General features: G+C 35.4%; 1 long non-coding RNA gene across 2 annotated transcripts in view; it reads left to right on the forward strand.

Moving 5' to 3' along the window:
* Window positions 1-1,005: 1,005 nt before the first annotated feature.
* LOC141512798 (uncharacterized) overlaps window positions 1,006-13,658 on the forward strand; it is a 195,016-nt gene continuing 182,363 nt past the window's right edge. For both annotated transcript variants that reach the window (XR_012475600.1, XR_012475601.1), the window contains exon 1: window positions 1,006-1,915. This is a non-coding gene — a long non-coding RNA (uncharacterized LOC141512798). The remainder of the gene's footprint in view (window positions 1,916-13,658) is intronic.

The raw sequence follows: 13,658 nt of genomic DNA on the forward strand, positions 1-13,658 counted from the left end.
GTATTATCTTAGTGATGACTTGTTGTAATCATTTTGCTAAGATTTTATTTAGGATTTTTGCATCTATATTCATGAGGGAGATAGGTCTATAATTTTGTTTCTCTATTTTAACTCTTCCTGGTTTAGGTAACAGTACCATATTGGTTTCATAGAAAGAGTTAGGCAGAGTTCCATCTTTCCCTATTTTTCCAAAGAGTTTATATAGGATTGGAACCAATTGTTCCTTAAATGTTTGGTAGAATTCACTTGTGAATCCATCAGGCCCTGGAGATTTTTTTTTAGGGAGTTCAATAATGGCTTGTTGAATTTCTTTTTCTGAGATAGGGTTGTTCAGGTATTTAATCTCTTCTTCATTTAACCTGGGCAACATATATTTTTGTGAATATTCATCCATTTCACTTAGATTATCAAATTTATTGGCATAAAGTTGGGCAAAATAATTTTGAATTATTACTTTAATTTCCTCCTCATTGGTGGTGAGTTCACCTTTTTCATTTATAATACTAGCAATTTGGTTTTCTTCTTTCTGTTTTTTAATCAAATTGACCAGAGGCTTATCAATTTTATTGTTTTTTTCATAATACCAACTTTTGGTTTTATTTATTAATTCAATAGTTTTTTTTTGCTTTCGATTTTATTAATTTCTCCTTTAATTTTTAAAATTTCTAATTTGGTATTTGATTGCAGATTTTTGATTTGTTCTTTCTCTAATTTTTTTAGTTGCATATTTAGTTCATTGATTTCCTCTTTCTCCAATTTATTCATATAAGCATTTAGAGCTATAATATATCCCCTGACAGTTGCTTTGAATGAATCCCATAGGTTTTGGTATTTTGTTTCATTATTTTCATTATCTAGGATAAAATGGTTAATTCTTTCTATAATTTGTTTTTTGGCCCACTCATTTTTTAAAATGAGGTTATTCAGTTTCCAATTTGTTCTGGGTCTATATCTCCTTGGCCCAGTATTGCATATGACTTTTATTGCATTGTGATCTGAGAAAGATGTAGTCACTATTTCTGCCTTTCTGCAGTTGATCATTAGGTTTTTATGTCCTAGTACATGGTCAATTTTTGTATAAGTTCCATGTACTGCAGAGAAAAAAAGGTATATTCCTTTCTATCCCCGTTCAGTTTCCTCCATCAGTCTACCATATCTAATTTTTCTAACAATCTATTTACCTCCCTAATTTCTTTCTCCATGTGACTTTCTAAAGAAGTCCTATAACCAGCTCCATAATTTCCTTATAATGGGATGCAGCATTGAGCTCAGAATACTCTCCATGAATCAGGAGTTACATCTCCTGATTGTACTTTCCACAATACCCAGTTGTCCCTTCCCCATCTCATTTGGGTAAGGATCTGTTTTACATACAAAGTCTCTCTCTTTTATATGTATGAATATCAATCATTTCAGTATGCATGAATCTTCTGATCAATCAATAAACAAGAATTTATTAAGTACCTACTATATTCCTGTCAAAGAACAAAAATCAAATAATCCCTCCTTTCAAGAAGCTTGCATTCTATTGGGAGAGAAAATATGTGTGTGTATGTATAAATATATATGTACATATATATATATATATAATATAACTATATGGAAAATGCCAAAAGAATACAGTATATGTTGTTTAGACAGGGCACCAGTAGTTGTGGGACTGCAGTGGACAGGAAGCACTTGGTGTAGAAGGTATCGTTTGTGCTGAGCTCTGAAGGCAGTAAGGGATACTATGAAGGAAAGGTGAGAAGGGTGTACCTTCAACAGCTGCTATACATTGGTAAAGGGAGTGATCTCCCCATGCTAATGATATCACTGATCTGGGAAGGAAATGCAAAAATAATGCTATACAATATGATAAGTAAACTCAAAGGACTTGGAAGAAGAAGACCTGGGCTTTTCTACATGATCTTGGGTAAGGTATTGAGCTTTTTTTTGAACCATTTACAAAATGGGAATAAATGTATTTATATCATCTACTTCACAGAGTTTATGTGGGGGATATGATTTTGGAGCAATTTCAAATGCAAACTCATTTGTAAGTCTATAGGAATCTATCTTTTTTTGGATATAGTCTTTCCAAGCCCTCATAAGGTACAGAACCCTAAACACAGATGGTAAATTACCTAATCAACATAATTGACTAACCTGGACTTTTCTCTCTGTTCTTAAGTAGGAAAGCCTGCAAACTCTTTTTTTTTTCTCTGAAGGGAATGGTAAAAAAATAGACCTTTCAAGATCTTTATGTTTCATTCCTTCAACTAGCTCCTGTCTTTTTGATGAGATATGTTTTCAGGCTTCTAGATTACTTTGAAACTCTGGGAGTTTTTATCTTTGTTATTCTCCAAGACTGCATAGTTTCATCTTCCACTTCTCTCCAGATCAAAGAGGATTACTTGGTTTGTTCTTTCCCTTAATTTTGGGGGAAATGTTTCTTAATCGGCTGTTGAGCAGTTTGCTCACAAGCTGCCAACAGGCTCAGTCCCACTGACAAACAGGCATTAGCAGAATGGAGGTTGTTATCTTGATAACATAGTCAGATTGGTATTCTTATCTACCTTTAGTGTTTTTTTCATTTTGCAAGGGATTAGAGAAGTCCAAGTGATGTAAATCCCTCTCTAATTACAGATTGGTATCTTTTCTACAATTTAGCTTTACTGAGTTAAGATACTTGCCCGAGATTACAAAACCAGTATGCATCAGAAGCAAAACTTGAACCCAGGTCTTCCTGACTTGGGGGCTTCTCTCTACTATGTCATGCCAATTCTCATTTTAGAAGATAGAATATGAGAGTTTATTCTAAAAAAAAGTTTGGGATACTTTTGTTTGATGTCCTCTCTCTGTTTTGGTTTAAGAAACTTTATTGTGTTCATTTCTGATATCTGAGGTTGCTCTCAGCAGTAAGGTCAACATCATTTCCCCCAGAGGTTTGTTTTTTCTTTTGAGTTTCCTGTCTATGTTCACAAAATGAATTCTTTTAGTTTTTAACAAACATTATGAACACCTCTCTTTTTTCTATATGCCACAAATTTCCTGTCATCTATCTGAATCACAAAATTAACCACATAAAAATGCTCTCATACTCAGGGGACCTGGAGCCTTTCTCTTAAACATTCCTCTGAGCACATATGTGGAGAGAATAAAATTAAATTGGAGTCAAACAAGATTCAGTCCCCAAAGATATTCCTTCCTGTCATTTCTTCTTTCCTGTCATTTAGTTGCAAGGGCTGTAGCAGAATGAATTATTTTGTAGGGGATTAGGAAGATGAATGAAGAACAATTTTACTTCTCATCCTAGGGTTCTTATACAATAGACATAAATTGTATGTGGCATATGACTTGTCAATTGGACTTGAGCATAAAATATGTCAGAGGGTATGATGTGGAATTAGTTCAGAAAGTTCACCCTTGATTGTAAAGGGTTTTAAATTTCAAGCAGCAGAATTCACATTTCTATTTTGCAGGCAATAGGGAGTTATTGAAGATTGTTGGGCACATACTTTCTTTACATCAATTTGAGTTCCAGAGAAGCCATCCTCAAGACTCATCTCTGATATCCATGGATAGTTTCTTAAATATTTATAATTCCTTTCTCCTTTCCCTCTTTGATACTGGAATTTTCTCTTTGAAATTTAGTTTGAGTGTTTTAGGGAAGAAGTACCGATTTCTTCCCCCCAAATAATGCCTGTCTTTTGTTCATACCTATTTGGTCTTCCTATTTCTGTTTTTCCCATGTTTTTCCCACAGTTCTGGTTCAGTGAACTCTGCTGTCTTCCATATCTCTTGAATGATTGTCCAAATAAATGGTTGACAGATGAATCTTTATCATTTATTTAGGTTACTTATAGTCTCTGAAAAATTAGTTTTATAGTATTTGGGCTTTCAGTTAAGAATCATTTATCATCACTGTTTTGCTTTGTTATCAGCACTTTGCATATACTTTGTATACATATTTATACATATTTTGTATATATTCAAAACATATAAAGAAGAATAAGCATAGCAAATGAATAAATAAATAAACAAAAAGACTTTAATGCAATGAATATGAATTAGGAGGAAAAGAAATACTTTGAATTCTGGAATAAAGGGATAATATTGGAATAACCAAAACAAAATCCTCAAAAATAAGAAAGAAACTGCTACATTAAGATCCAGTCAAAGGAAAATATTAGGAAGGAATTAGAAGTTTTGAAGAATTTGAAAAGACAAGAAAATGAACAACAAAAATAGAGGAAAGAAATTCTGACCAGGAAAACCTATGAAGAATTTTTAGAATCAAAGGTGAAAAACCTTTAAAAAGTGAAAAATGTGGGCAGCTAGGTGGCACAGTGGATGGAGCACCAGCCCTGGAGTCTGACTATCTGACTAATCCAGCCTAAGTCACCTAATAATTACCTAGCTGTGTGTCCTTGGGCAAGCCACTTAACCCCATTACCTTGCAAAAAAAAAAAAACACCTTAAAAAAGTGGAAAATGCAATATAAAAATACATAGCACGAATGGCAAATATCACAGCAGAATCAAAGAACAGCAATATTGAAACAATGTGTGTGGTTTCTAGAAACCAAAGCAAATGACCTTGAAAAAGCTCAGAAAGACAATTTAAAAATCATTCTTTCCAGGAAAAATCATTTTTTAAAAAATGCTAAAGATTATATTTAGGATAGTCATTATATTAAATTGATTGAATGTGTTTGGGAAATGTGTAGATTGGGGATTCTTAACCTTTTTTTTGTGGCATAGCCCCCTTTAGCAATATGGCAAAGCCTGTGAACCTCTTTTCAGAATCATGATTTTAAATGAATAAAATAAATAAGAGTTATCAGAGTATGTTAAAAAAAAAACTAAATAACAATAGCAAGTTCCTGAAACTCTTGCCTAAGACTCTTGCTATAACAAAAGAATCAACAGAACTATGTTAAAAAGTAACTCCCAGGTGGCACAGTGGATAGAGCACCAGCCCTGGAGTCAGGAGTACCTGAGTTCAAATGTGACCTCAGACACTTAATAATTACCTATCTGTGTGGCCTTGGTAAAGCCACTTAACCCCATTTGCCTTGAAAAAATCTAAAAAAAAAGTAACCCCAGTTTAAATCATCCAGAAATAGTTACCAAATAGTAGCATAAATGTTAAAGAAAGTCTTGTAAGCTTCGGCAAAGGAGACAATTTTTTTTTTTAGTAAGGAAAATAAGTACAAATGAACATTGTGTACAAAAAATGAAAGTTTGGAATTGACAAAGAAAAATGATTTTATACCTCAAGATAACATATTCTGTAAAGTTGATTCCTCCAATATGCTTACTAACATTTATATGGCATTTTTAATTTTAAAATTTTTATCCTTTATTAAATTACATGTAATATAATTTTTATAAATTTTTTAAAATTTTGAGTTCCAAATTCTCTCCCTTCCTCCTATCTTCCTTGAGAATGCAAGCAATCTGATATAGATTATGCATGTGCTGTGGTGCAAAACATTAGATGTGATTCAGTTCTCTATATATTTGAGAAATGAGGCCCTTTATCATAAAAAGTTGCTATAAATTGCCCCCCCCATTTTTGTAAGATTCTAATTAGCTTTCATTTTATATTGACTTTATATCATTCACATTCACAGTTATGATTATTGTGTATTTCCCTTCATCCTATTTTCCTTCTTTTTATTCAGTCTTCCTTCCCTTCTTTCACTCCCCTACTCATTATTCCACTCTCCTCCTACTTCCTTGTAGGGCAAAAGATATTTCTATATTTAACTAAGAATATATGTTATTTTCTGAGTCAATTCCAATGAAATGTAGATTCAAATGTTGCCTGCCACTCCCTTTTTCCCTTTCACTGCAAAAATGCTTTTTTGAGGTCTCTTTCATGTGAAATAATATACTCCTTTCCACCTCTCACTTCATCCTTCTCTCAGGTGCATTCTTCTTTCTTATCCCTTAATTTTATTTTATTTCTTTTCATTTTTGGATATCACCCCATCATAGTCAACTCACACCACTGATCTTTGTCTTTTTATACTCCTAACTGCCCTAATAATGATAAACTTCTTAGAAGTTATAAGTATCATCATGTAGGAATGCAAATAGTTTAATCTTATTAAATCCCTTCTTATTTCTCTTTCCTGTTTATCTTTTAATACTTCTTTTGAGTCCTGAAATTGAAATTTTCTTTTTTAGCTTTGATAATTTCAACAGGAATCCTTGAAAGTAACCTCTTTCATTAAATATCCACTTTCACCCCCAAAGAATTGTACTTAGTTTTGCTGGTGGATGATTCTTTGTTGTAATCTTAGCTCCTTTGTCTTCTGGAATATCATATTCCAAGTCATTTTATCCTTTAATGTAGAATCTGCTAAATATTGTGCTATCCTGATTGTGGCTATACAATATTGAATTGTTGTTTTGTAGCTGCTTATATTTTCTCCTTTACCCGAGAGTTCTGAAATTTGGCTATAATATTCCTGAGAGTTTTCATTTTGGAATTTCTTTCCATTTTGCCCTCTAATTTGAGGATATCATGGCAGTTTTCTTGGATTTTTTTGAAATATGATGCATAGACTCTTTATTAATCATGTTTTTCCATGTAGCCCAATCATACTTAAATTATTTCTCCTTGTTATATATTCTAGGTCAATTGTTTTGCCGAAGAGATCTTTCACATTTTCTTTTTTCATTCTTTCATTTTGACTGTTTTATTGTTTTTTGATGTCTTGTGATGTCATTAATATTTCCTCAAATTCTAATTTTTAAGCATTATTTTCTTCACTGATTTTTTAACTTTCTTTTCCATTTGACTAATTCTACTTTTAATTCTCTTCAGTGAATTTCTCTACCTATTTTTCCATTTGACCAATTCTGCTCTTTAAGGAGTTTTCTTCACTAGATTTTTGTGCCTCTTTTACCATTTGACCAATTATGGTTTTTTGGCTTTATTTTCATCAGTATTTTTATGCCTCTTTCACCAACTTATTAACTCTTTTTTCTTTTATTTGTTTGTTTGTTTAGGTTTTTTTTCAAGGCAATGGGGTTAAGTGACTTGCCCAAGGTCACACAGTTAAGTGTCTGAACTGGGCTAGTGCTCTATCCACTGTACCACTTACCTGCCCCTTAGTGATTCTTTTTTCATAATTTTCTTTCCTTTCATTTCTTTTCTTAAATTTTCCTCTTTCTCTCTTCTTTGATTTTTAAAATGCTTTTTGAGATCTTTGACCAATTCACATTTGGGGGGAAAGTTTTGCCTGCAGTTATTTTGACTTTGATGTCTTCTTCTTGGTTTATGTCTTGATCTTCCTTGTCACTATAGTAACTTTCTATCATCAGGTTCTTTTTGCTCATTTTTTCTATCCTATTGCTTAATTTTGATGCAGAAGTCAAGACAATTCCTCTGTTGAAAGGAAGGGTAGGAGAAGTGGTATGAGAAGTTTGAGGAGAATAGTTTTTGAGTAACTCTTATTCATACTGTGATAGTTAATCAGCAAAGAAAAATATTGTATCCAGCAATGAGGACCCAATTGAGATTAGATGATAACAATTTGCCAAGAACCTAGTTGGTTTAATTATACAACTTTCTCCAGGTACATTTAGTGATGTAATAAAAGGAGGCAAAGATAACAGATGGTGGAAGTAAGCAGTTGGGGTTGGGCAAGGGGAAGCTGGTGACAGGACAAAAGGACAAGAGTAATTCAATGATCATTGATAATGTATGATCAGCTATAGGGTAAAACTGTGGGTGGAAATTAATAAGACCAAAGCTGAAATGATGGACTCCTGAGAGAAGAAAAGAGCCTCGAGGTCATGATGAGGATTGAGAAAGAGGGACAGATTGGAGGATAGGAGCTAGTGGTCAGAGAGAAGAATTGCAGAGATGAAAAAAATTTTTTAGTGATGACTGAGGTAAAGTGAAAGAAGAGGTCTTAAAAGTTTAGAAGGTTAACAAATCAAGTGATGGTGTTGGAAGTGACATTGTTATGTACGAATTAGTACCCAAGTATGAAATCAGGGAATAGAGTTTCGAGAAGGACTATGAGCAAGACACAGGGAACATCCTGAGAAAAGTATCCAGAACTCATTAGATGACTGAAGCAAAGGATATGAACTGATTGATAAAGATGGATGGAGTAAACCTTAAAGAAGAAGCCATTTTGCAATTTTGACATTGGAAAAATCTGAAAGTTTGTGTAAAAATCAAGGAGACCCACCTCTTTTTCTTGCCCTGGCTTTCTGTGACCATGAGAAGGAGCACCCAGTACAGAAGAGGATAGCTAGACATTCAGTACAGTGTCTTAGGACAAGAAGTTGGAACTTTCATTGTATTATTTTTTCAATAATTTAAATATCTGTAATTTTGTTATCATGGCAGCTCTTTCTACTGAGACAGACCTTGATAAGTTTTTGTAGATTATTATCATGGCTAAAAAGTTTTTCAAACTGCCACCAACTGAGTGATGGGTATCTCCAGACTTAACTAGGTTATACTTAAAAATTGACCCACTCAACCCTACTTGAGGACTTTACTGGCTTGTGGACTACCTGGGACTACAATAGTTGGCTCTTCTCAGTGTTTAAGTGCCCACACTGGGAGGAACAGATGGGATGGCCACTCCCTTCGAGATGTTTTTGAGAGAGCAGGCTCTGATTTTTTGAATAATTCAACATAGTTGCCTCGTGTGAAGATGGGTGAGGAAATAAGACTGTTACTGTGAACCCATGATCCAGGTGATGATGACCAAACCCTGGGGGGAGGGAAGAGTCACATTGCAGTGACTCAACATAAGCATTTATGAAATTGGAGATAGTGATTCACTTTTGCCATATAGGAATGAGAGGTTCCCAGAGAAGCTAAAGAAACCAATTGGGTGAGATTGGAGGCTATGATGACTCTAAGGAAATGAAACTTTAAGTATAAGGAAGATGGGTTGTGGCCTCTTTTTTTTGAGCTAAAATCCCCCACAATATAGAAACTTGTCCTTATAGGACTAAGTGGGAGAGCTGGTCTCTTAGGAAAAAGATAAAGAAGATAAGTTTGAGGAGAGTCAAAGGACCATGCCTCAAAAAAGAACATAATGATTAGTCTGATGAGCACCAGCTGATGAAAATTAGGAATTAGAACAGTAGTTCTCAAACTTGGTGACTTTAGGACCCCTTTAAAACTCATTGAGAATATCAAAGAGCTTTTGTTTTAGTTTAATATATATTAGAAATTAAAACTTATAAATAAAAATTAACATTTAAAAAATAACAATATTTAGCTTATAGTATATTATATAAATAAAATTTTAATGAAAAACATGTTTTAAAGTGGCATCATTCTTATATATTTCTGTAAAGATGCTGAATCTCCAAATTCTCTAGATGGGAGCAATGAGCTCAAGAAGTAAAAAGACATCAAGATCAGTACTGGAGAAATTAAATGACCTTCCATAGGTCATACAGATGCTAAGCTTTAGAGCTGAGATTTGAACCCAGGTCCCCTAACTCCAGGGTCAGTGCTCCTGTACCACTCCCAAAAATTGTATCTGAGTCCTCCATAAAGGAAGAGATCTTTGACCAAAAAATTTATGGGATTCAATACCCATGCAAGTCAGAATGTTAACTTTCTTTAAAAAGAAAGAGCAACATGCAAAATCTCCCTCCCCACCCCAAAGTCACTTCTTCCACTTATGAACCCTATCCTCTATTTCTTGTAGATGGTTTCAGGAGTAGCTGGAGACAAAGAAGGTGACCACTGGTGACCAAAACTTCAGGTGAAGAGCTTCCTTGAGTTTAGCTACAAGGGATTACTAGATTTGAACTTAGCAATACCCAATTTTAAATTCTGCTTTAAATATTTAGTATCAGCTATGTGACCTTGGGCAAGTCACAACCCCATTGCCTTGCAAAAAGCAAAAAAACAAATTTAGTATCCCTTTAATTCTGGGCAAGTCACTTAATCTTTCTGAGCCTTAGCTTCCTCAACTATAAAATAGGGATGATGATAATAATAGCACCTGCCTCATAAGATTTTGTAATGATAAAAGGGTTGATGTAAAATATTTTTTCAAACCTTAAAGTGCCTTCTTGTAAATATGAACTATTAGTTTTACCTCTGAAATTTTTTTTTTGCAAGGTAAATGGGGTTAAGTGACTTGCCCAAGGCCACACAGCTAGGTCATTATTAAGTATCTGAGGCTGGATTTGAACTCAGGTATTCCTGACTCCAGGGTCAGTGCTCTATCCACTGTGCCACCTAGCCACCCATACTTCTGAAATTATTAATTAGGCTTTGATCTCAGTCCATCTCCATTCATTATTGGGACAATGCTCAAAGCTTGCTAACCTAATAGAAGCTTTCAGGATTTTCACTTCACTGTCACTGAGACATCAAGAACCTATGCATACACTGAAATTACATCCAACTTATCCTGTATATAACTTATTTGTACAGAGTTTATTGCATGTTGCATGGGCACATCCTTATGAATATCTTGAAAACAGGGATTATTTTTGCTTTTTTTAGTACCTTTAGCATTTATCTGTTTCAGGCACAAAGTAAATACTTATTAAATCCTTGTTTACTGACCAACTGGTATTAGGGACTTTTAGGAAGGCCATAAGCTGGAGACTGTCCAGTGGAGAGCAACCAGGATGATGAAGAATTTTAGGTTTATGCCATATGAGGAATGATTGAGCAAACTGGGGATAAAATTCAAGGGAAGAATCTGAAAAGCTTCCATGTGGAAGAGGGTTTAGGCTCTTCTTGGACCAATGTAATAGGACTAGGAGTGAGGGTTAGAAGTTTCAGAACAGCACATTTTGGCTTGATACAAGGTTGGCCTTCCTCACAATGAGTGCTGCCACCAAAATGAAATAGGCAACCTTAGGACATGGTTGGTTCCAAGCAGTTACCAGACAATAAAATTTTTTTTAGGTTTTTTCAAGGCAAATGGGGTTAAGTGGCTTGCCCAAGGCCACACAGCTAGGGAATGATTAAGTGTCTGAGGTTGGATTTGAACTCAGGTCCTCCTGACTCCAGGGCTGGTGCTCTAATCCACTGTGCCACCTAGCTGCCCCAATAAACATTTCTTAAACACCTACAATATTAAGCACTGTGCAGAGTGCTTAGAATACAAAGGAAGGTGAAAGACATTCCTGCTGTCATGGAGCTCACAGTCTACTAGGGGAGTACATAAAAAGAATTAGGTGGAAACAAGAAATATAAATAAAATATAAATTGGAGATGATCAATAGAAGGAAGGCATTAGAATTAAGGGGGGTTGAAACAGGCTTCCTGGTGAAGGTGGGATTTTAGGGTAGCTAGATGGCACTAAGCTTGGAGTCAAGAGGACCTGAATTCAAATCTGGTCTCAGAGCCTTACTAGTTGTGTGACCTTGGGCAAATCACTTAACCATGAGCACTTCTCATTCAGGGCCATGGCCAGTTATCCTGATCCAATTCTGGCCCCTGGACCCAGTTTAGGCACAGCCCCTCCCCCAGACTCAAAGCCAATTCTTGTGCATGACACAACTGTCTTCCTGATGTCATGGTCCTCTTCAAGAACAAAGGGCAAACAACAGCAACAACATAACAGCAAAGACTTGAAGGAAGCCAGGGAGCCCAAGTGGAAGAGATGAGAAGGAAGAGGCTTCCAGGCCTGGGGGGCACAGCAAGTGAAAATGTCTGGAATCAGGAGTTGAAGTGTCTTATATGAGGAACCATAGGACAGTCAGTGTCAGTGGATTATAGAATATGTGTGTGGGGATGGGTTAAATATGTAAGAAGATGGGAAAGGTGAGGAAAGCAGATTTATTTTTGTTATTCCATAAATTAACCCCTTTATTTTTATTTTATGGGCTATAGATATTTGATAAGGAGATTTTATTGGTCTTTCAATTTCTTCAGTCTTCTGATGGTAGGTTTATAGTGACTGCAGAAGTGATATTATATGTCCAAGTACCATCAGCTACTGTTTTCATACAGGATTCACAATGCCAGATATCCAAAGTCCATCTCTTCATTTTAGTCTTACCACAAAAGGAGCAGGTATACTTAGTGTGCTGGCTAATTTCAATTTTCTTCACCATTTTTCTGAAGGAAGCACTATAGCATGTGCCATATTTATCAATAATTCTGATCTTCTTGGTTATCATGTTGCCAGTTGCAGGACTGCAGCCCAGAGAGGGGACAGATTTTGGAGGACTTTAAGTGTCAAACAGGGAGTTTTATTTGATCCTAGAGGTTATAGGAAGCCACTGGGGTTTATTGAGTAGAGGGGGCAGGGTAATCTGGTCAGATATATGCTTTAGAAATGTTCCTTTAAGAAGAATCTTATGGCAGGCAGATCAATCAGCACACTATAGCACTATCAGAGGAGAAAAGAGGGCGTTCGTAAAAAAAAAGTTACAGAGATAAAATTGGCTTATAGACTGGATATATAAAATTGGCTTATAGACTGGATATATAAAATTGGCTTATAGACTGGGTGTGAGAAAATGAGGAGTAAAGTATGACATCTAAATTGTTAGCCTGGGTAACTGAAAGGATGGTGGCACTATTATTCACAGTAATAGGGAAGTTCAGAAGAAAGGACAATTTAGGGAAGAAATAATGAGTTCCATTTTAGATATGTTAAGCTTAAGATTTCCACAGGACATTCATTTTGTAATGTCCAATAGGCAATTGACAATATGAGACTGATGGTAAGCAGAGGGTATAAAGCTGGATAAGTAGATTTGAGAATCATCTGCATAGAGATAATAATGGAGCTCATGGGAACTGATGGTGAGGTCTTCAAAAGAAATGCTATGGAGAGAGAAGAGCAGAAAACTAAGGACAGAGTTCTGAAGTACACTCACAGTTAGTGGACTTGATGAAGGCCCAGCAAAGGAAATTGAGAGGAACTAGTCAGATTGGTAGGAAGAAATCCAAAAGAGGATTATGAAACAAAAACTGAGAGAGAAAAGAATATTAAGCAAAGGATGACTGTTAATGTCAAGGGCTGCAGAGAGCTCAAGAAAATGGAAAAAAGCCATTAGATTTAACAATTAAAAGATTGATAATAACATTGGGAGGGCAGCTAGGTGGTACAGCAGATAGAGCAACAGTCAGAAACACCTGCATTCAAATCCAACCTTAGACCTTTAGTAGCTGTGTTACTACAGGCAAATCACTTAATGCTGTTTGCCTCAGTTTCCTCATCCGTAAAGTGAGTTGGAGAAGGAAATACTAAACAACTTCAATATCTTTGCCAAGAAAATCTCAAATGGGGACAGAGAGAGATGGACATGAAAGAAATAACAGCAACAAAACCTTGGGAAGAGCCAATTTGGTTGGTAGAATGATGAAGTTAGAAGTCAGAGAGTTAAGAATAGAGTGAGAGGTATCTTTTACAGACAGCCTTTGTAAGTTTAGCTACAAAAGATATACAACAGACCTCAAACTTATAGGTGAATCAAAGGGATGTCTACCCCAAACATATGAAGACTTCTTCCAGTAGAATGGTTGGATGAGAACGATTTCTTTTCAGTGGTGGCGGAAGTGGTGATTGAAGTAGCTGAAGGCCACTTTGGAGTACATAGATCTTGGTCAGACATTGAAGATGTCAAGGTCATCCACTACATCCCTGGCCATCATTGATTGCTTTAAGCTTTGTCCTGCTGCAAGATTTCAATGACTCAGAA

This window comes from Macrotis lagotis, chromosome 2, assembly GCF_037893015.1.
Source record: "Macrotis lagotis isolate mMagLag1 chromosome 2, bilby.v1.9.chrom.fasta, whole genome shotgun sequence".
Taxonomy (NCBI): domain Eukaryota; kingdom Metazoa; phylum Chordata; class Mammalia; order Peramelemorphia; family Peramelidae; genus Macrotis; species Macrotis lagotis.